The sequence below is a fragment of the Haemaphysalis longicornis genome, unplaced genomic scaffold (assembly GCF_048455015.1).
Source record: "Haemaphysalis longicornis isolate Haplotype H1 unplaced genomic scaffold, Haemaphysalis longicornis Haplotype H1 scaffold_5, whole genome shotgun sequence".
In the NCBI taxonomy this organism is placed as follows: Eukaryota; Metazoa; Arthropoda; class Arachnida; order Ixodida; family Ixodidae; genus Haemaphysalis; species Haemaphysalis longicornis.
In genome coordinates this window covers 185,235,907-185,238,735 of record NW_027526385.1, presented here as the reverse complement: position 1 = coordinate 185,238,735, position 2,829 = coordinate 185,235,907, and positions in this window count along the sequence as shown.

The following is a 2,829-nucleotide window of genomic DNA, read 5'->3' as shown; positions in this document are numbered from 1 at the left end:
ATTCATAAAAAATAATGTAACGTCACTAATGGTAAAAAAAGAGTCTGACCATTCCCCTATGCCTTCTTTGGCATTGTAGACGGCCGGCATTTCTTTCTGTATTTCCTAACGAGCCCCTCATTTCCAAAACCATATTAACGTGCGAAAGCTTAGCGAGGGCCTCGGTTCTGGCAGCCTTGATGCCAAGGTAGCATCAGAGGGTTTCCCGCCAGTTACCCGCTCATGACACGCTGTAGACGTTCGAGTCACGCCCCGGGAGTTGAAAAGAAGGTCCCCTTCTCCCCGTGTAGTCTGAGTGGTGCTGGCTACCACCCTCAAGCGTCAGATACAGTTTTAGTAAATATAAATACCCCAGAAAGTGAAGGAGAACACAGTCGCCCAGATAGCCGAATTGTTAAGGCATTCGAGATCTAATCGAAAAGCATGGGTGCGGTCCCACTCTGGGCGCGTATTTTTCTTTCTTTCTCACGTAATTAATAAAAAAATATTGTAACGTCACTAACGGTAAAAAAATAGTCTAACCATTCCCCTGTGACTTCTGTGGCGTTTTAGGCTGCCGTTATTTCTTTCTGTATTTCCTAAAGAGCCCCTCGTTTCCAAAACCATAATATCGTGCGATACCTTAGAGAGGGTCTCGGTTCTGGCTGCCTTGATGCCAATGTAGCATAAGAGGGATTCCCGCGAGTTACCAGCTCATGACACGCGGTAGACGTTCGAGTCACGCCCCGGAGGGTTGAAAAGAAGGTCCCCTTCTCCCCGTGTAGTCTGAGTGGTGCTGGCTACCACCCTCAAGCGTCAGATACAGTAGTAGTAAATATAAATACCCCACAAAGTGAAGAACACAGTCGCCCAGGTAGCTGAATTGATAAGGCTATAGAGATCTAATCGAAAGGCGTTGGTTCGGTCCCCACTCTGGGTGCGTGTTTTTCTTTATTTCTTTCTCACCTAATTAATAAAAAAAATAATGTAACGTCACTAACGCTAAAAAAAGAGTCTAACCATTCCCCTATGCCTTCTGTGGTGTTGTAGACAGCCGGCATTTCTTTCTGTATTTCCTAAAGAGCCCCTCGTTTCCAAAACCATAATATCGTGCGATAGCCTAGAGAGGGTCTCGGTTCTGGCAGCCTTGACGCCAAGGAAGCATAAGAGGGTTTCCCGCCAGTTACCCGCTTATGACACGCTGTAGACGTTCCAGTCAGGCCCCGGGAGCTGAAAAGAAGGTCCCCTTCTCAACGTGTAGTCTGAGTGGCGCTGGCTACCACCCTCTAGCGTCACATACAGTTGTAGTAAATATAAATACCTCAGAAAGTGAACGAGAACACAGTTGCCCACATAGCCAAATTGGTAAGGCATTCGAGATCTAATCGAAAAGCATGGGTTCGGTCCCCACTCTGGGCGCGTGTGTTTCTTTCTTTCTTTCTCACTAATTAACGCCACTAACGGTAAAAAAAGAGTAACATTCCTCTATGCCTTCTGTGGCGTTGTAAACTGCTAGCATTTCTTTCTGTGTTTCCTAACGAGCCTCTCATTTCCAAAACCATATTATCATGCGATAGCTTAGAGAGGGTCTCGGTTCTGGCAGCCTTGACGCCAAGGTAGCATAAGAGGGCTTCCCGCGAGTTACCAGCTCATGACACTCTGTAGATGTTCAAGTCACGCCCCGGGAGCTGAAAAGAAGGTCCCCTTCTCCCCGTGTAGTCTGAGTGGCGCTGGCTACCACCCTCAAGCGTCAGATACAGTTGTAGCAAATATAAATACCCCAGAAAGTGAAGGAGAACACAGTCGCCCAGATAGCCGAATTGGTAAGGTTTTCGAGATATAATCGAAAAGCATGGGTTTGGTCCCCACTCTGGGCGCGTGTTTTTCTTTCTGTCTTTCTCACTAATTAATCAAAAAATATGTAACGTCACTATCGGTAAAAAAAGAGTAACCCATCCCCTATGCCTTCTGTGGCGTTGTAGACTGCCAGCATTTCTTTCTGTATTTCCTAACGAGCCCCTCATTTCCAAAACCATATTATCATGCGATAGCTTAGAGAGGGTCTCGGTTCTGGCAGCCTTGATGCCAAGGTAGCATAAGAGGGCTTCCAACGAGTTACCAGCTCATGACACGCTGTAGACGTTCGAGTCACGCCCCGGGAGTTGAAAAGAAGGTCCCCTTTCTCCCCGTGTAGTCTGAGTGGCGCTGGCTACCACCCTCAAGCGTCAGATACAGTTGTAGTAAATATAAATACCCCAGAAAGTGAAGGAGAACACAGTCGCCCAGTTAGCCGAATGGGTAAGGCATTCGAGATCTAATCGAAAAGAATGGGTTCGGTCCCCACTCTGGGCGCGTGTTTTTCTTTCTTTCTTTCTCATGTAATTAATAATAAAAATATGTAACGTCACTAACGGTAAAAAAAGAGTAACCATTTCTCTATGCCTTCTGTGGCGTTGTAGAATGCAAGCATTTCTTTCTGTATTTCCTAACGAGCCCCTCATTTCCAAAACCAGATTATCATGCGATAGCTTAGAGAGGGTCTGGGTTCTGGCAACCTTGATGCCAAGGTATCATAAGAGGTTTCCCGCGAGTTACCCGCTCATGACACGCTGTAGACATTCGAGTCACGCCCCGGGGGTTGAAAAGAAGATCCCTTCTCTCTGTGTAGTCTGAGTGGTGCTGGATACTACCCTCAAGTGTCACACACAGTTTTAGCAAATATAAATACCCCACAAAGTGAAGGAGAACACAGTCGCCCTGATAGCCGAATTGCTAAGGCATTCGAGATCTAATCGAAAGGCGTGGGTTTGGTCCCCACTCTCGGCGGCTGTTTTTCTTTCTTTCTTTCTT